Source organism: Diadema antillarum, unplaced genomic scaffold (genome assembly GCF_040938485.1).
Source record: "Diadema antillarum isolate AM-2024a unplaced genomic scaffold, OU_Dant_1.0 seq00000829_RagTag, whole genome shotgun sequence".
NCBI classification, from domain to species: domain Eukaryota; kingdom Metazoa; phylum Echinodermata; class Echinoidea; order Diadematoida; family Diadematidae; genus Diadema; species Diadema antillarum.
This window is the reverse complement of record NW_027271705.1, coordinates 368,473-388,676: the sequence shown is the minus strand read 5'-3', so window position 1 is coordinate 388,676 and position 20,204 is coordinate 368,473. Positions and strand designations below refer to the sequence as shown.

General features: G+C 40.1%; 1 protein-coding gene and 1 pseudogene across 1 annotated transcript in view; one reads left to right on the top strand and one right to left on the bottom strand.

The window, feature by feature from the left end:
- LOC139740050 (DNA mismatch repair protein Msh3-like) overlaps positions 1 to 20,204 on the bottom strand; it is a 125,714-nt gene that overhangs the window by 15,573 nt on the left and 89,937 nt on the right. The window lies entirely within an intron of this gene.
- LOC139740042 (uncharacterized) lies at positions 956 to 10,815 on the top strand (annotated as a pseudogene).

Genomic DNA, 20,204 nt, shown 5'->3' with positions numbered 1-20,204 from the left:
TTTTGGGGGGGGGGGGGGAAGGGGGTCCGAGGTAGATCAAATGAGTCATGTTGACTGTGTTTAGCTTCTGGCTTTTCTGTTAGATATTGTCATTATTGATGTACAGAGATTCTATATGATTTCTGATTAATGTGCTACACTGGTATTCTACCAAACTCTTGTTATTCTTGACCTCTTGATATTCTTGACCTTGTCTACATAGTACTAGTACAACCAACACTGGGTTTAAAAATATTAGTCTGGTAGTTACGAAGTGTACAGTGTACTCCTCTCCTTGGTTCATCTTTCTCTCTCTCGAGAATGGATTTACTATTTATGCACAATTTTCAATACAGACATTCTTTTATTATAATGATGCTTGTCTTTTGTTTGAACATGTGCTAATTTTATTTTTTGTTTGTCTCATTTCATACACTGTATCATATAGCTCTAGCCGACTGAAGATCCATGTCATCGGTGATTCAATTGTAAGAGGATTATCTGAGTATCTTGACAAAGAGTTTGTGGATTTTGAAGTGACCTGCTTGCCTGGTGCCAGAATCAAAACTGTTAAGGAGCACATAATTTCATGTAGTACAACCTCCGATAAAAGTGACATCGATGTTGTGATTATTCATGTTGGCACGAACAACTTAGCTTGTAGTGTGTGGAATTTAGACAGAACATCATATGTGGACCTGCATTCAACTGTTAGGAGTTATTATGTCAATGCAAGAGTGATATTCTCTGGGATTATCCCAAGGTGGGACTGTCAAGACCTGTACGAAAAGTCTGTGTACTATAACATTAAACTTGAATCCTTGTGTACAGAATTGACAGACTGCAAATTCTTGCAAATCGACCACAGCAATCATAAATTCAGAATTGACGCTACTCTGTTCAAGTGGGACTTGTTACATCTGAACCGCCATGGAAAGGAACTTTTTGGGAAAGAAATTTCGCAACAAGTGGAAAGATGTTTAGCGCCAGTGAAGACCAGCAGTGTGCACAGGTGTCCACCTGAGCTGCGAAAACTGTGGAAGCCAAAAAAGATCAAAAAGGGGGACCTGTGCAGCATATGCTCAAAAAACAAGGAATCACAGCCGCCTTCAGCTACATGTTGTTCATGTGCCCCTTCAGCAGAAACAGGTAAATTAAAAACAGGATTGCATCTGAAATTATAATTCTTCATGTACATTGTAGTTCACCTTGCACTTGCATCCCTCAAACAGTGATCAATAAATTGAAGTCATAATTTGTCTTGTAAAATTTTGGAGTCAAAAGGGTTCTGAGCTTTTGATCCAAGCAGAATCTTCCCTATAGGCAAAACAAAGCAGGACAGGGATAGAGACACAGAACAAAAAAACAAAAACAAATACAAACAAAAACAAAAACAGAAGGGGAGGGTCGATGCTCATGGGCAAGGATCCCAACATGCATGCATGGGAGTGTATTACATTGTATGTAATATGCATCCCCATCTGTTTCCCTTGGTTGTTGTGTCTTTCTTCTTTTTAGTTTGTTTTGTTTGTTTGGTTTTTTTTTTTGTCATGATTATCATTATCATACTACTATTGATGTCATTTATTGTTGTCATTTTATGTATACGCTTTGATACATGTACAGTATGTTTGATAACTTGCATGTGTTGGTTGACTCACTTTCATTTTGTTGCTTCTTAATATACCAGGTTAGGGCTTGTTACTTGCACAGCCCCCCCCCCCCCCCATCCCTCTTGCTGTTGCTATTTCATTCTTTTCCTTTCTTTATCCCCCTATTGTTCCTCCTCTTCTTTGATGTTGCCTCCCTATTCATCCTTATCCTTCAGAGGTAACCCCTCTTGGTTCTCGTGATTGTCACTGACCCTCCTATGCCTTTTGTCTGTTCACCTTCATATTTTGTATCTGATGGGCTCCTTGACCATGTACTCCTACCCTCCCCTTTTGTTTTCTTTGTTTTGTGTCTTTAGCCCTCCCCTGACTGTTCTTGTTGTGTGTATTCCTCAAATGTGATTGCTTTCCCTGCCTGTTTGTCTTTTTGCTTCATGGTAAAATTTAATTAATAGAGCTATGATTCCTGAACAAAAGACAAGTAATGCTCTCTTTATTAATGCCATTGGAATTTAAGTATATGAATTCCAGTTCACATTTTATGAGTTATTAGTTTGATTCCTGACAATTTTTTTGAATGGTTGTTATTGTTCTGTTACTCAGGTATAATTCAAGTCCTTATCAGAGTATATTTTTTTAACTTTGTTTTGCCTTTCAGCCCCAACCCCTTGCCAGAAATGTGAAAAAACTGCAGATTCTTGCCAAAGGTGTGTCAAGGCACCAGCTCTTGCCCCAAGCCAGCCATGCTTTGCCAAGTCAGTCACCAAAAGCACTCCACCGCAGCCAGCTCCTGGTGGGAGCCACATGTCTTCGAAAGAGGGAATCTCCCAGCAAGCAGGCCAGAAACATTCCAGTACACCCTGTTCGTGTTGCCTCCCAACTGGTAATTTAAATGCAGGATTGTGTACTTTTTTAATTGTAATTAATCAACAATTTTGAGTATTAATTTTTTCTAGTAAACTGTGTGCCTAATAGGAACATTCCTATTACGCGCCTTGTTCAATGTAAATATAACGTTATGATTATTATTGTTATTATAGTGATTGCTTTCCCTGCCTGTTTGTCTTCTTGCTTCATGTGAAAATTTAATAAATAGAGCTATGATCCCTGAAATACATGTACAAGACAAATAATGCTCTCTGTATTAATGCCATTGGAATTTAAGTTGATATATTCCAGTTCTCATTTTAGGAGTTATTAATTTGATTCCTGACAAATTTTTTGAATCATTGTTATTCTGTTACTCTAGTATATTTTGGGTCCTTCCTTCTCATAGTTTATTTCTTGAACTTTTTTTTGCCTTTCAGCCCCAACTCCTTGCCAGAAATGTAAGAAAACTGCAGATTCTTGCCAAAGGTGTGTCAAGGCACCAGCTCTTGCCCCAAGCCAGCCATGCTCTGCCAAGTCAGTCGCCAAAAGCACTCCACCGCAGCCAGCTCCTGGTGGGAGCCACATGTCTTCGAAAGAGGGAATCTCCCAGCAAGCAGGCCAGAAACATTCCAGTACATCCTGTTCCTGTTGCCACCAAACTGGTAATTTGAATGCAGGATTACGTACATTCATTTTAATTGTAATCAATCAACAATTCTCAATATTATTTTTTCCCATAAGCAGTGCGTTATAAGGAAAAATCCCTATTACGCGTCTTGTACAATGTCAATGTATTGTTTGATAATTATTGTTATTATAATGATTGCTTTCCCTGCCTGTTTGTGTTTTTGCCTCTTGGTAAAATTTAATTAATAGAGCTATGATCCCTGAAAAAAAAGAAAAGAAAAATAATGCTCTCTTTATTAATGCCAAGGGAATTTAAGTGTATAGATACCAGTTCTCATTTTAGGAGTTATTAATTTGATTCCTGACAATTTTTTTTGAATAATTGTTATTGTTCTGTTACTCAAGTATAATTTGAGTCCTTCTCATAGTTTATTTATTGAACTCTTTTTGCCTTTCAGCCCAAACCCCTTGCCAGATATGTGAGAAAACTGCAGATTCTTGCCAAAGGTGTGTCAAGGCACCAGCTCTTGCCCCAAGCCGGCCATGCTCTGCCAAGTCAGTTGCCAAAAGCACTCCACCGCAGCCAGCTCCTGGTAGGAGCCACACGTCTTCGAAAGAGGGAATCTCCCAGCAAGCAGGCCAGAAACATTCCAGTACATCCTGTTCGTGTTGCCTCCCAACTGGTAATTTAAATGCAGGATTGTGTACTTTTTAAATTGTAATTAATCAACAATTTTGAGTATTAATTTTTTCTAGTAAACTGTGTGCCTAATAGGAACATTCCTATTACGCGCCTTGTTCAATGTAAATATAATGTTATGATTATTATTGTTATTATAGTGATTGCTTTCCCTGCCTGTTTGTCTTCTTGCTTCATGTGAAAATTTAATAAATAGAGCTATGATCCCTGAAATACATGTACAAGACAAATAATGCTCTCTGTATTAATGCCATTGGAATTTAAGTTGATATATTCCAGTTCTCATTTTAGGAGTTATTAATTTGATTCCTGACAAATTTTTTGAATCATTGTTATTCTGTTACTCTAGTATATTTTGGGTCCTTCCTTCTCATAGTTTATTTCTTGAACTTTTTTTTGCCTTTCAGCCCCAACTCCTTGCCAGAAATGTAAGAAAACTGCAGATTCTTGCCAAAGGTGTGTCAAGGCACCAGCTCTTGCCCCAAGCCAGCCATGCTTTGCCAAGTCAGTCGCCAAAAGCACTCCACCGCAGCCAGCTCCTGGTAGGAGCCACACGTCTTCGAAAGAGGGAATCTCCCAGCAAGCAGGCCAGAAACATTCCAGTACATCCTGTTCGTGTTGCCTCCAAACTGGTAATTCAACAATTCTGAATATCATTTTTTCACATAAGCTGTGTGCTGAATGGGAACATCCCTATTACGCGCCTTGTATAATGTAAATGTATTGTTTAATTATTATTGTTTTTATAATTCTTTTCTCAACAAACCATATATGAATTAAAGATTGATCAATGAGAATTCACTGTATTCAGGTGTACATGTATATGTATTGCAAATCTTCTTTAAAGGGGAAAACTCTTGATGTCATTTAAATAGGAGAAGTATTCTGATTGAATTATTGATTCGTTGTTTATGATTGTATACTTGCATTTTATTGTATTTTTTCTAATGAAAATGTACTCCGTCTTTCAGATCTACCTCAGAAGAGATGGGTGGCACAAAAGAGAAGAAAACGGAAGCGTACAAAGCCAAAGAGACGGGTTACTATTGGAAGAGATGGCTACATTACTCCTGCCAAGTTTGCCAAGCAGCCCAAAACGCCCAAGTTGCCCCCATATCGACACATCTCAGACACAAAGCCATTCTGCCTCATACCTTATGTGCCACTTCATACTCGACCACGTCAACAGCTGGTAGACATTCCAATGCAATGCTCATCGTATGTCTTGCAGAAGATACGCAGAAAAGCTAACAGGCGTCGCAACGAGGCATGCAAACGACGCAGACGTAAAAAGAAGGTAAAATTAGCATATGTACAGATGTAATTATATGCATGTGTTTTACACCAGCCACATAGATATGCAGTAATCAAAATTTTGTACACATAAGAGTGTTAATTTGTTTCAACCTTCTTTATCAGTTTAGTAGCTGTAAACTTTTTTTACCTTCACACAATATGCCAGTGATGACAGCATGATTTTATTGTTTGTCTCCATGTGCTTCCTAAATTGGAAAAGAGCTATTACTGGAAGTATTTAATTAATATAGATTGTAGATGATTCTTTATGATTTACTGCTAGGGGTATAATGAATGCAAATGTCTTTTTCCTTTTCCTTTCATTTCTTACAAATGTAGAAACGTAGATTCCAAGGCGCCCAGTCATACATGCCCCTCATTGCCAGTGTCACAAAGGAAGCTGAGCTGAGTGTCCAGAAAGTGGAACCAAGTTGTGAGGAAGCTACTGCAAACATGGAGCAGTTGGGGTGAAACCATGCAGCAAAGGTGCGTGTGGACCATGTACCCTCTGCCAGCGCACCTCTTCCAGATATTGCCATCTTGCCACATTAAAGTCTCAGGAATTAGCTAATTGCATTAGAGATAGTAATCCTCAAATAAAAGAAAGTGATTGTATATGCAATGCATGTCGAATTTAAATACTCAAACAAACTAAAAGACCTCTCTTACACTCCTCAAAAAACACGCAAAAAAGACAGACATGAACTCTGCTTTCTGTCCACTATTTCATTATGCTCTGAACTCTCAACAGTAGATTCATGTATCCTTCTAACAGATTTTAATGTAACATTTAATACAGACTTAAAAGAAGTTCCCGACCCAGTACCTCTTTGCCAAAAGCACAGGGCCCAAATTTCAAATTTTCACAAGCTTAAGGAATGTGCTGTCTGTGGCCATATAATCAAACCGATAGATGTAAGAAAGCAGTACTGGTACAAGGTAATTGAGTGCGAAGGTTTAGATTTTGAACATCTTTCTCTCATAAACGACTCGTATGTACCAAGTGATGATGATATTATTTGTAGACAGTGTTACAATTTTTCAACAAGAACATCTACCAAAACGCTACCAATCAATGATATAGAAACACAGTTGGGTCTTGAGGATTTTTCTTCTGGCGAAAGCCAATTATTAGACAAATTGTGCTGTACCATTTTTAAGCAAATCTGTATTTGGTGTCAAAATTATTCTGGTTTTTTGTTAGCCGATGCTTATGAATTTTATATAGCTGAATTAAGAAAACAATGTGACATTAATAGTGAAGAATATGAAGACCTCTGTAGATCAAGTGGGTGGTTAACGAGCAGGATTGTAGGCCGTTTTGGTGATGCACTTTCAATACACAAATCTTCCAAGAGGAAAGGGCTTTTTTTCTATGTTTCAGAGGTAACAAGGGAAGCGCTGATAGACAGCCTCCATAATGCACAGCACAAAGTCAGGTTACTAATTTCAGAGGCAACAGAGAAAGAAGATGAACAGGAACCTGTCATACCACAACAAGATATCAGTAGTCAGAACATAGACCATGCATTTCGGAAACTTATAGTTGAGGGAAATTTAAGGCTTAAAGAACAAGTTAAAAAGAGCAACACATACTACACCAGAAATCCTCTATGTATAGATAAATTTACCTTTCATGATGCACTCCCATCTTTTGATCCTCTTTTATGGAATTTAGTTACACTTCTCACTGCAAGTGCATCTGAGATGACCACCTACAAGAAAACTTCTCTTTGTGTTTCTGAGGAAAGAATTTCATTTCAGGGGGGGACCCTTTCTAGTAAGTTAAAGGAAGTGAGACGAGTTGTGGTCATGTTCTTGCTCCAGTTCATTATGAGTGAGTCTTGCTTATATCCTCTTCAAATCATAACAGCAACTGTAATTAAAAGATTGTCACATTCATCCCAGCTTATGAAAATAATGAATCGTTTAGGTTTCTCTTCTTCTGAAAGTACCCTGGAAAGATTGCTACAACTGGTAGAAGATGAACATGATTCTGCAAGTCCACTGAGTAATTTGAATGTGAATGCTGTAACGTGTGTGTCAATAGATAACATAGATGTATTGGCACCATATGCTGCAGTAAGGGCAGATCAATCAAGAAGCTGGCATGGTACATCGATCATGTGCCAACAGCCAAAACCAGTAAGTGAGTTATTGCATGATGTCTATGAAAAATTACATGGTTATGTTGAAGATCTACCGAGTACCTCACAAACTCTTCATAGGAGTGAAAGGCCTTCTGTAAGAAAAAAATTGAAGCTAAGTGAACCTATGGAAGCGCAAACAAAGGATTACTTTCAACCCACAGTATTCAAAACTTATATTTCCTCACAGATTAAATGGGATGCTTTTGTGTTATCACAAGAGGAAGAGGATTCAGTCTTAAGTTTCAAAAATGACATGATGCTGTATGTATTTGAAAGATATGTTAGTGTAAAAGAAGAAGAACCTGTTTCACCGCTGATTCCCAGTTTTAAGTGTAAACTTTTGGTTGACAGTGACTGCAAGTCCACAGAACAGTCTCTATTCTCATATTTGCGTGTTTTAGATCAGCCAGCAGACACCTCTCAAACACTCAAGAATTGTATTCAGCTTCTTTATGACACTTTTAAAGTGACAGTGGAGGTTAATCATCTAGTAGTGATTGGGGATGGAGCCACATTCAGACTTCTTTGTGATATCAAACGAGAGTATGGAGAAGCTTTAGAATGGCTAATACCATATATAGGAGACTGGCATTTCTTGAAAAATTATCAAGAAGTCTTAATGAAGATTTTTTGGGATGGTGGGTTGAAGAATCTTGCAAAATGTGTCCATAAGAATCTCACTTTGCAAAGCCTTGCCAACTGCTCCAATTTCAAACGCACACATAGATTTCTCCTACAGGTACATGAAGCCATATATTTGTTACAGTTCCAATGTTTTCTTGACCATAGGCAAAAAGATGCTGAGATATCTAATTGTTCCTTCCTGGAAAAAGTTGCAGCAGTTGTCAAAACTTTCAAAATAGATGAGAAGGGGGAAGTAACTTGTGCATACAAGAACTTACAGAAGGAGTTTGTTTTGTCAGATTGTTTTACATCACTCAAGAAGGAGTTTGAAATTTTTTGCAAGGACATGTCTGATAAGCTAGAAACTTTCAGGTTCTGGAACAGATTCATTCATGAGGATTGCATGTCATACATTCATTTATATGTGGCCATTCGTTCAAGAAACTGGAATTTGCGCAATGCTGCTATGAAGAATATGGTTGCCCTTTTTCATGCTTGTGATAGGCAGAACTATGCAAAAATGATTCCTCTTCATATTAATATGATGCAAGCACTACCAGAGCATGTAAAAAAACACTTTCAGAATGGGGCATTTGTTTGCAGTATAAAAGGAGTCCATTTTTCTTCAGTAGCGTTTGATGAAGCACACGAGATGCTCATAAATAAAGATTGCAAAGTGGCCATATCTCGTGGTTTGCCCAAGAATATGGAGAAATTGGCAGCCACAATTCAATATCAGGCAAAAGTTATTCGTAACTTTCAATCTCAGCTTGAATTCTCTGTAGAGTCTCCTACCCATCATGATCTTTCTCCATCTGTGATACAATCTGAATTTTCAAATGTGAAGCTTTACTTTGGTAAACTTTTGGAAACAAGAATGTTTTTGCCAGATCAAACACCTCAGTTGCATCATGTTTTTACACATGTACTCGCTACAAAAGAACAAGCAGCTAGTCTTCTTCAATATCGGAAAATTGGATATGATGCTTATAGTGTTTATTGTAAGTACCAAATTTTGAAGGAAGTTAGTAATAAGAAACCTGTTGTTCGTCAGCATAGATTGAAAACATTTACAAAACCCAAAGTTTCAAAGAGAAAAATTACAAGTTTGGAAAAAGAGAAGAGGTTGATTACTATGTGCTATAAACGCACCATAGCATATTCAGAAGAAAGAGGTCAACCTGTTAGTTCACTCTTCCAATTTGTGGAGAAACCAAGAGCTATTTGTGATAGCAACAATATGCCTCATAAGGGTGCAAAGTGGTTAGTGTATGATATTTTTGACAAGCGATATGGAAGTAAAGTTGATATTGTGACATCTAAACCAAGTGTGTCATATGCACAGGCTTGCTTTATTGCAGAAGGCATGAATATTATATACACAAGTCCCCTTCGTCAGTTCAAAACCTTCTCAGATTATGCTTCATTTCTTGTTGCTAGGTGGATACTTCCATATTTCAGGAAGGGATGTACTGAAGTACGCATTTTGTTTGATCAATCCAACACACAGGGTTTATCCCCCAAGTCAGTAGAACGTTCTAGACGAGATACTGATGATGATTCTGATGGTGTATACACTGATATAGATGATGAAACACTTCTTCCTCCAAATTGGCACAAATTTCTCAAGGTGCGCACCCAGAAGCATTTGTTGATAAGGTATCTATCCCGGAAGTTCATTGGACTCGTTAAATCTCATTTGGTGAATGGGCAAGTCTTCATCACATCAGGGGGATTTCATGTAGGTTTAATGACAAAACCAGATTGGACAGGTGTAGTGGTCACAGAAACAGATGTTGTTCATCATGCTCTCATACACAACCATGAAGAGAGTGATACACAAATTTTTCTGCATATCTTTGACAGTACATGTACAAACGTATTAATGTACTCGATCGATAGAGATGTTGGGATGGTGGCATTACCGCTGGACTTCGGTCAAAAGAATGTATGCCTGCAATATAAAGCCAAGGCTGGAGATGAGAGATTCCTGAACATCAATTTATTGCAACAAGCAATCAAGCTTGATTCAGATTTTACTCATCTGATTGATAATGACATTGACATACTAAAATGCATTCAGACTCTTTACATTTGCTCTGGTTGTGATTTTGTGTCATACTTCTGCCATTTGGGGAAAAGCATCTTCTTCAATACTTTTGCACAGTATGCCAAATTTATTTCTGGTGAAGATACAGCAAACTTGAGCTTTAGTAATGTACATGCAGATACAGATAGAGAAAAAGGACTGCTTTCTTTTTACAGATTGATATTGTGTGTATACTACAAAGTCAATCGAGCATGCCTGCACAACTATGATACACCAGTACACCTATTCAACAGCTTAAGTGCTGATAATTCTGTAGAGCATCATCACAAGGCATTAGAAATTGTCCGTAAAGCATCATGGAAAGGTGTTTATGAAGATCAACTGATGCCCTCTCATTCTGCTCTTAGGTTTCACTGGTTGAGATCATGCTGGGTGAGCACTGTCTGGGGCAAATGCAAAACCCCGCTATTTATGTATCCAGACATCACTCGGTATGGCTTTTCAGTTATTCAGGAAAGTGATTGTACTTTTGTTGACTTTGTTTGGGATTCACAGGAGAACATTGAACAAATAAAAAATAATGTTGCATATTTAACAAGAGGCTGTTCATGTAAGAAGAATAAGTGTGTGAATAAGCAGTGCAAATGTAAGAAACAGGGGCAATATTGTGGTCCTGGTTGTACATGTAGGAATTGTACAAATTTAGAAGACCATGTAATCATGGAAAGTGACGGTAGTGATAGTGATACAGAAGATGGTGCAGACAGTGAGGACGACATCACAGACTATGAGGAGGATAGTAAAGAGGCTTCTGACATTGATTTTGTTACTGAAGTCCCAGGTACTCACACATACAATCTAGACACTGCAGATTTGTCTGAAGATGACATAGACTTACTTACATTGTGATCAAAGGTGTACAAACCAAGCATGCATTCATTTATACCTGTTTGGAAAACGAAGATATGAAGATGTGTCAGTTTTAATAAGTTATTTTGTCCAGTGCAGTGTGTAAAAAAATGTGTGTGAATAATGAATATATGTATTCATCTAAGAGTCATCCTACCATTGCATGCTAAACTGATTCTTTGTTTTAGTTTACTCGTGTAAATCCTGTATTGTACTCAATACATTTATGAACTATGTTATGTGCCCTTGGTTTGTGTGGCAAACTGAAGTTTTGATGGGCAGAGTGCAACCGAATACCTACCCTCATCAAACTTAAAGTTCCACATAATCCTTTTTTTTAAAAGCTTACATAAGCATGAAAAGGAAATGTGTACAAATATCCTTGAAAGTAGCAGTGCATGACAAAAGAGGTACTTGGGTTCCTTGGTATGGTATTATGTGTGACACAAGCGTACATGCATTTTCATGCCTGTTTGGAGAACCAAAGATTATGAAGATGTGTAGGGTAGTTATCCATAATTTTTTTTTTTTTTTTTTTAATCGTGTGCATACTGTGTGAAGAATGTGTGTGAATAATGGACATGTATTCATCAAAGAGTCATCCTGCCATTGCATACTGCCCGGGTATATTGATTCTTTGTTCGAGTTTTTCTTGTATAAAGCCTGTATCGTAGTTAAAACATTATAGATTTATGGTAGGTGCCCCAGGTTTGTGGGGCAAACTGAAGTTTTGATGGACAGAATGCAACAATTACCTACCCTCATCAAGTTCCACATATTCATTCTCTTACAAAACTTACATGTGCATGAAAAGGAAGAGTGACAATTATCCCTGAAAGTAGCAGTGCATAAGATAAAGAGGTACTTAGCCTCCGTGGTAAGATATTATGTGTGTGTTACCAGGCATGTAGTCAAAATTGTAAAGAGACATGACATTGGGAGAGAACTGTTGATAAATGTGGAACATTAGATATACCTCGGTCTATGAAAATGTGAGTTATATGCAACTGGATTATCACACATTTTAGTAGCATGACTTGTATGAGATCGAAAATTTATTTTGTGCATTTTATTCTGCAATACCTGTGTTTTTGTGTATGTGTGTGAAAGGATAACGTGTGACATACATTGTACCTCATATTTAAGTTTGTCCATACACGTACTTTCAAGAGGTTCTTTCATACTTATGAGCCATTCCTGCCATTGCATTCCATTTGAAACCTTTGTGCATTATTTCCTTTTATACAGCCTATATTTTTCTAGATGTAGTGATTGAACTAGGTTGATGTAGTGCCTTAAATTTGTTATGACTAGCAGAATATTATTGATTGCCTAAGCACATCAGACTTGTACTTCAAAGTGCTCCTTATCTTCTGCTTTACATTTGTATGTACATATATGTAAAGTGTATTTTAGAGTGTATGGAGTAGAGCACTGTTTGCACTGGAGGTACCCCTCTATGACAGCTGTTGTACATTATGTTTCAGAGGAAAACAGTCATTTTGCAATATTGATGATGATTTTTATATGTTTAAAAGTACCTCATTCCATGTTCAAAGATTTTAGAGATATGCCTTTGTACATTGTATTTAGGTTTTCATTAAGAGTTTAGTAAAATGTGTTGTTTGCTTTTATTCTGAGCAGTAAGAAAAGTCAACATAATTCAAACATTCCATGTGCACATCTAAAGATTTTAAAAACAAACAGAACCGTCAAAGTATTCATTGTTGAATTCAGTTAGGCTCAGCCCATACATGAAACCCATTACATACAGTGGAGAAATCAAAGGCTACAGCTGTAGCTTGCATGTTACATATCTTTGTAATATTTCATCATACAACAACAACACTTGGCATATACAGGTGTACATGCATGTATCTCATGACTATAAAAATATGTGACCATACTTTTGTCTTTTTTTTTTTTTTTGGTGCTATTGTCAAAGTTGCACATAAAGGTATATATCATTACAGTCTATTCCTTGCCAAATACTTGTACTAGTGATACATGTGCTTTAAAAAATGTACAGTATATATGAAGAGTTTGTTCGCAAAAACTGATCAGTACATTTTTTAAGATTTTGGAGTACGGTCTCTGTCATAAGGTACAAGATAATACCTTTGAAATGATACATTGGTTACTATGTATATAAAAGTATATTTTTGAAGTTATGGTCAAAGAAGCAAAATTTTCTTATTATTCTCTTTATTTTTCTTGACCTTTGGTCACAAATATCTCCATTTGCCAAATATGGACTTGATCGGTTTCTGTGATCAAACTTTTCCTACACTGTATACAACCAACCTTGCCAACACAATGTTTATGTTCAATTCAGTACTTTCACAGGGATGTCTACTCGTAACACAAAGCAAAGACATATCTTTCAAGTTATTGTAAGTTTATATGACACAGTCGAAGTCAAGTTTGAATTTATTTGCCTTTCAAATATTTATTTATTTATTTGTTTGTTTGTATACTTATGCATTTTCTGCTGCATTGGAAGTAATGCACAAAAAATGTTGGTTTTTTTTTTGCATCACATTCTGTTTAATAAAAAGAAGTATTGCTTACAGCATTTTGTTAATGTGTTATGATCTTTATTTGGGATAATGTGTATAATATTGAAAAGTTTCTTCTTGTCTTGTTCTGCTGAGTGCATGCTAAGATATACAACTTGTAATGCAGAATAACTGATGATGGCATGAGAGCTATTGTGTAAACTGGGGAGAAGAGAGAGAAAGAAAGAGATATATCTATTTCAAGGAGGGTGTCATGATATGACATATTTTGTATTTGTCACGTAATAATTTGTCTCATTGTACTACTGGTTATTGTGTAGATGGGGGGTTGTGTCATGATATGACATATTTTGTATTTGTCACGTAATAATTTGTCTCATTGTACTACTGGTTATTGTGTAGCTCATGTAAGAAATTGATGTTATGGCAATGGTTACAAAAGAAGTGCAGCTTTAAAGACAAAAGCTTGCATCAAAATAACCATATAAGGAGATGTTGCGATGCACAATCAAAGTAAAAGAGAGTGATTTGGAATTAAATGTTTTAGGGATGAGTAAACCCTACATGACGTCAAAATACGAGGAAAGGGTATCCCTGGTAGTATGCCTCATACTATCTGGTATGTGGACGTCATTCACGACGTCAAACACAAGTTTCTAGCTAGGTCAAAACAGGACCACTTCAAAGAATTTTGGTTTCCGTGGACAGGAAGTGATGACGTCAAGCAGAGGCTTGACCAATGCAAAATGAGATACTCAGGAAAGTTTTGACAGACAGAAAACGCCAACCAATAAGAAAAGGGGGCAGGACTTCTATGAAAACTTTCTAGGAAGTCACTTGACTTCATTTAATTAATTTTACATGGAGACCTATGGTCCAACAAATGTATAAATATGCAGTGTTTGGGCACAAAATTCAGATGCCACATTATTTGCGGAACACTCAGGACCAGGCTACGGTACTTCGAGATTGCGAAGTTAGAGTAGCAGAGTGTTATTTGGAATCAGTGTGATTCAGGGATTGTTGCATTTCGGCTGGGACAGCCTGACCATCCAGCAGAGAATCTAGGAGGATTCGAGTGTAAACACCAACAACTGTTGTAAGTACACGATCATTTAATTGAAGTTGTTAATGCCTTGTAAGTTCCTATGTAATTCCCGATATTGCATTGTATGTGTGATGGTTGTATGTCAAACCGAATTTTAATTGCATTGTGAAAGAAATAGAGAATTAGAACAACGCTAAGATTTTAATGGGCTGATTAATCACCCCTATTCCACATTGAAAGATAATTATCCATGGTGAAACATTATTATGGAAATTATGTGTGGCTAATCAATGTTGATATGATGGAATATATAATCATATGTTTTGTTTAAGTTATATGAATAAGAATCAGGAATAACTAAAGACCACAAATTATAAGGGAGGTATCATGTTATTAAATTAACAGGGTGTTTAGGGTTCCAGGGAGAGAGCCACCGTTTAGGGTTCCAGGGAGAGAGCCACCGTTTAGGGTTCCAGCGAGGACCAAGTTTAGGGTTCCAGAGAGGACCAGAAGTAAGGGGAGACGACCCGCTACTTCAGGCAGGGCATCGTCTACAACCTAGAGCAACCAAGCACGGGAGCTTCTAGAATAAACCAACGAGCAGAGCAACCAAGCTCAAGATCAAGTGGAATTGGAAATCTGTATTCAAGTTTGTACCATGTTATTATAATTGTAAACGACCATAATTTGAGACGAGTATAATAAATCTTATTGCTTGTTACATTATAAGAACACTGTGTAATTGGCTACTTATTTCGAGGCACTGTAAGTTGCACAAGTTGAAGGAGTTGATTGAGTGAATGGTCTGCTTAACAATCTGCTGCATTTAGAGAAAGTCAGCCTTTGACTATAGAAAAGATCCCAGTCGCAGGGAGGACTTTCGTTCCCCACATTCAGAGGAAAGTCCCCTGTGACAAGAATTGGTGGAGAATCCGGGCAGCAATTGTTAAAAGTTAATAACTAGACCAGTCAACTCATGTGCAACTGATAACTCGAAACAAGAAGCCAAAGGTTAGACCGCCAGTGGCCACTTGTCTGGCCAGTGAGAGTTAGGCTCAAGGTCCAGTGTCTTAAGGTCAGATTACATTGAGTGATTGTTGCTATAGTAACGTGACTGTACATTGCAATGGATGTGTATTCTGAACTCATAAAAGTGGGGAAGGAGGCAGGGCTGACAGGCAAGGAATTGGTCGATTTTGCTAGGGATGAAAAGGAGAAACTAGACTTGAAGGAAGAAAAGCTCAGAGAGGAGCAACAAAAGGAAAGAGATGAACGACAAAAGGAAAGAGAGGAACGACAAAAGGAAAGGGAACATTTGGAGAAAATAAAAGAGCTGGAGCTGCAAATCGCAGCAGCCAGACCTAGGAATGATTCCCCTAGTAATGGCATGAAAAAGGTGAAATTACCTCTTTTCAATGAGAAAACAGATGACTTAGATTCCTATCTATGCAGATTCGAGAGATATGCGGAAAGCATGGGATGGGCCAGAACTCAGTGGGCCCTACCCCTCAGTACACTGTTGACGGGCAAAGGCCTGGAAGTGTATTCCCGGATGCCGTCAGAACTTGCAAATGATTACGATGAATTAAAGGCTGCCTTACTCCAAAGGTATGAGTTGAACGAAGAGGGATTTAGAGCTAAATTCCGGAGCTCGCAGGTAGAGCCTGGCGAGACTCACAGTCAGTTAGCCGAGAGGCTGAAGCGCTATCTCTTGCGTTGGTTAGAGTTAGCTGGTTTTAGGGCTGAGTTTGATGACCTAATTCAATTGATGATAATGGATCAAATTTATGCCAGGAGCTCGAAAGAGCTGAAGCAGTTTGTTCGCGAGAGACATCCGACAAACTTAGATGAAATGACGAAGCTAGCGGATCAATACAGTCAAGCCCACCCCCATAAGGAACAAAAGAGCAACTCCTACAAAGACCAAAAGCGACCTGACAAGGGCCAAAGTCAGGGTCATTCGGCTTCCAAATTCAGTGGCCCACAAGGAAATAAGGGGTCAAGTGGTTGTTATGTTTGTGGGAAGGCAGGTCATTTGGCTCGAAACTGCCAGGCTAAAACGAATAGTCCGAGACTAAACCGGGCTGCTGCTTTGGATGAAATGAAGGGGTCTGAGGAGAAGACTAGTCAGGACCGAAAGGGGGCTGCCTGTATTGAGGCTAACACCGTTAGATATGAAACGGCAAGACAGCCGGGCTCGTATGTGAAGCTAGCTTCGGGGGATGAAATACCCCTTCTCGAGGCAGGATGCTCTTCGGGAGTCAGACCATCAGGTGTGAACATGCCTGTTCTTCAGGGAAAAGTAGAAGGGCATGTAGTGTCCGTTCTAAGGGACAGTGGCTGTAGTACAGCCGTGGTAAAGTCAGTGTTCGTTAGAACCCCTCAGATTGTTGCAGGGCAGAAGAAGAGGGTGGTTTTGATAGACGGGACTGTCAGAGAATTCCCCATTGCTAGGGTATGGGTAGACACGCCTTTCTACACTGGGGAAGTGGAAGCTCTGGTTATGGAAGACCCAATGTATGAGCTTATTTTGGGGAATATTCCCGGGGTCAGGAACCAAAATAATCCCGATCCACAGTGGTCACTTGATAGTGACGAGGTAGTGGTAGAGGAGGAAGAGATGGTAGAATCATCCGAGGGAGGGGCGGTAGAGACACGTGGCCAGAAGGCGCAAAGTGCGAAACCCCTCAAACCACTGCCGACAGCAAGTGCACTCTCACTCGCGACGAGTAAAGGTGAGTATGAAGCAGCGCAAAAGGCTGACCCGACGCTAGCGAAAGCTTGGCGAGCAGCGGAGAGTGGTCAGAAAACGACCACAAGCAAAGGAAATGAGAGCAAGTTTCTCGTGCATCGAGGCCTGCTCTATCGCGAATTCCAATCTACAAAATTGGAATATGGCAAGCCAGTTCGACAATTGGCCGTACCGAGCGCATACCGTGATGGATTAATGGCGCTTGCCCACGATGGCATAATGTCTGGGCACCTAAAAACACAGAAAACACTCGACCGATTACGGCAAAGCTTCTATTGGCCAGGTATGGGAGATGACGTCCGGCGATATTGCATATCATGTGATATCTGTCAGCGCACCGTGAATAAGGGGAGCGTGGGTCGCGTGCCGCTCGCGAGCATGCCGCTCATTGATACTCCGTTCAAGCGCGTGGCGATTGACCTCGTAGGACCTTTTGACCCCAAGACCGATCGTGGGAATCGGTATGTTTTGACGCTGGTCGATTATGCAACTCGCTACCCAGAAGCTATTGCATTACCGAGCATTGAAACCGAGCGAGTGGCTGAGGCGCTTGTCGAGATGTTTAGCCGCTTAGGTTTGCCAGACGAGATTCTCTCTGATAGAGGGGCGCAGTTCACTTCTGAGCTAATGAGGGAGTTAGGGCGTTTGCTGTCCGTAAAGCAGCTTAACACAACTCCGTACCATCCCATGTGCAATGGGTTGGTTGAGAGATTCAACGGAACTCTCAAAGCCATGCTGCGACGAATGAGTGCAGAGCGACCCAAAGATTGGGACCGTTATTTACCGGCATTGTTGTTCGCGTATCGGGAGGTACCACAAGCTAGCCTTAGCTTTAGTCCGTTTGAGCTACTGTATGGTAGGACTGTACGTGGACCTCTATCCCTGATTAAGACAATCTGGGAAGCGGAAACAGTCGACGAAGAGGTCAAAACAACATACGAGTATGTTGTGGACCTACGAGCGAGACTCGAGGAGACTTGCAAAGTGGCGCATGAGGAGCTCAAGCGCGCATCGAAAAGATATGCCAAGTACTATGACGCAAAGGCGCGTGACAGGAAGTTTGAGGTTGGCGATAAAGTGCTCATTATGAGGCCAACGAGCGCAAGCAAACTCCTGATGCAATGGCAGGGACCGTATACGGTCACAGGCACACTAGGGCGATGTGATGTGAGAGTTGAGGTCAATGGCAAGGTCAAGACCTACCATGTTAACCTCTTGAAGAAGTATGTTGACCGTGCGCGAAGTAGGGACAATGGAGTCCAAGCGAATGCCATCTCCGTGGTCGAGGAGGAGGTCGAACCCGATCTCGACCGACCGTGCATAGGACTGCCCGCCTTATCGCAGAATGAGAGCGTGGCTGACGTGGTGATAGATGCGGAACTGACCGAGTCACAAGCAGCGCAGGTAACCGATCTGCTAAATCAGTTTGATGCGCAATTAACCGATGTACCAGGGCGAACAAACGCAATGGAATGCTCAGTGACACTTACTACCGCTGACCCCGTGGTAAGCAAGCCGTATCCCCTACCACAATCTATGCAAGCTGCGGTAAAAGCAGAATTGAGCGAAATGCTGAAGATGGGCGTGATAGAGAAATCACGATCCAAGTACGCGTCACCGATCGTACTAGTGAAAAAGAAGGACGGAAGTAACAGATTTTGCGTCGACTACCGCAAATTGAATGCTATAACTGTGTTTGACCCAGAACCTATTCCGATTGCTGACACTCTCCTAGCGAAGCTGTCAAGAGGTAAGTACTTTTCGAAGTTCGACCTCAGCAAGGGGTATTGGCAGATACCCATGGCCGAGTCTGATAAGGAGAAAACAGCATTTGTCACCGCTGAAGGCCTGTTTCACTTCACCGTGCTGCCATTTGGTATGGTGAATGCACCAGCCACCTTCTCACGGCTGATGCGAGAAGTGCTGTTTGGACTCGACAATGTAGTGAACTACATCGACGATATCCTTGTGTTCTCCGAGACCTGGGAAGAACACTTGGATTCCTTGCAAGCTGTACTCTCGAGGCTTGCAGATGCTGGGTTAACCGCGAAGCCAAGTAAATGTCATGTGGGCTTCAAGACGCTCGACTTTCTAGGGCATGTCGTAGGTGGCGGCACGCTGAAGCCTCACCCCGAGAAAGTAGAGCAGATCTTGCAGGCGGAAGTGCCGCAAACAAAGCGGGAGGTACGCGCGTTTCTAGGGCTAGCTGGGTATTACCGCAAGTTCATACCCAACTTCGCAGCTATCGCCGCACCGCTGTCGGACTTAACAAAGAAAGACAGAGCCAACCGCATAGACTGGGGACCCCTGGAAGAGCAGGCGTTCAACACGCTGAAGTCCCGACTGACTTCATCCCCCATACTCCATCTTCCAGACCATGAATCCCCGTTCATACTTGCGACTGACGCGTCTGACGTAGGCATTGGCGCAGTACTCATGCAGCGCGTAGAGGGAGAGAAGTTCCCTATCGCATACATCAGCCGGAAGTTGTCAGACACAGAGCGACGGTATGCCGTCATAGAGCGAGAGTGCCTCGCAATTGCATGGGCAGTAAAAAAGTTCGATGTTTACCTATATGGGAGAGAGTTTGAACTTGAGGTGGATCATCGTCCCCTCATGTACATTGCCAAGGCTAAGTTGCAAAACAACCGAGTCTTGCGCTGGGCACTTGCCCTCCAATCCTACCGCTACCACGTGACCGCTGTCAAGGGAACAGATAACGTTGGGGCAGACTTCCTTAGCCGATGTCCAGAGTAAGAGGGGCAGGTTTACCCATATCAAGGGGATTATCGAATGTTGATATTGTCATGTGTATGTACGGACAAATTAGTTTCATACGTGAAAATACTATTGTAGATAGCAGTACTATCTTGAAATGGGGGGTTGTGTCATGATATGACATATTTTGTATTTGTCACGTAATAATTTGTCTCATTGTACTACTGGTTATTGTGTAGATGGGGGGTTGTGTCATGATATGACATATTTTGTATTTGTCACGTAATAATTTGTCTCATTGTACTACTGGTTATTGTGTAGCTCATGTAAGAAATTGATGTTATGGCAATGG